General features: G+C 58.5%; 1 protein-coding gene across 2 annotated transcripts in view; it reads left to right on the top strand.

The window, feature by feature from the left end:
- Positions 1-257: 257 nt before the first annotated feature.
- DTNA (dystrobrevin alpha) overlaps positions 258-718 on the top strand; it is a 446,516-nt gene continuing 446,055 nt past the window's right edge. The window contains exon 1 of one of the 2 annotated variants that reach the window (XM_004386880.1): positions 258-482. The gene's annotated coding sequence lies outside the window, so the exon portion shown is untranslated. The remainder of the gene's footprint in view (positions 483-718) is intronic. The other variant, XM_004386882.1, reaches the window with a different exon arrangement.

The following is a 718-nucleotide window of genomic DNA, read 5'->3' as shown; positions in this document are numbered from 1 at the left end:
CTGTTTGGATCCCCTGCACGTGTGAAGGAAAACTGTAGAAAATAAACAAAGCACATAAATCAAGCTTTGAAAGAGAAAAATCTCTATCCGGTGGATTTTTTTTGCTTTTTTTTTTTTTTAACAGTGAAGAGCGTGAACACTATTCCCCTGGAGGAATATTTCGGTCCAGGAAGGAGGATAGTGCATGCAGTGTGTGTGTGCGTGTGTGTGCTGTGCGTGCGCGCCCGCGGAGAGAGGGGCGGGGGAGGCGGATGAGGAGGATGAGATCATAGTTTCAGGATCCTCAGGAAACCCTGGTACTGGCAGCAGCCAGCCTCTGCTGTGCCCACATGACCCACAACTCTGGCAGCGGACCCGGCACTTCCAACATTATTAAATAATAAGAAAGCGGCTCCTACTCCATGCCCAAGCCTCCTTACAGACCAATGGACACCTTGTAAGAGTTTGGCGAGTCGGCGACTGAGGCGCCCGTCCATTCCAAGGTGTGTACACGGCGTTTTCTTTCTTGATAGCTCGGCAGTGGGGGAGGGCGCGAGGTGGAGGGGGTCCGTGTGCTGGGCGAGGAGTGGGCGCCGGGCCGGGCTGCTGCGCTCTGTCCCCGGACGCCCGGTGCCGCGGGGCAGTTGCGAGGCGGGAGGTGTACATGACGCGCAGCCCCAGCTGCGCAGGGACCGCAGCCGCCCACGGCGCCGGGGCGCGGGCACAGGCGGCTGGGCGG

Source organism: Trichechus manatus, unplaced genomic scaffold (genome assembly GCF_000243295.1).
Source record: "Trichechus manatus latirostris isolate Lorelei unplaced genomic scaffold, TriManLat1.0 scaffold00175, whole genome shotgun sequence".
Taxonomy (NCBI): domain Eukaryota; kingdom Metazoa; phylum Chordata; class Mammalia; order Sirenia; family Trichechidae; genus Trichechus; species Trichechus manatus.
This window is presented reverse-complemented; position numbering and strand designations above follow the sequence as displayed.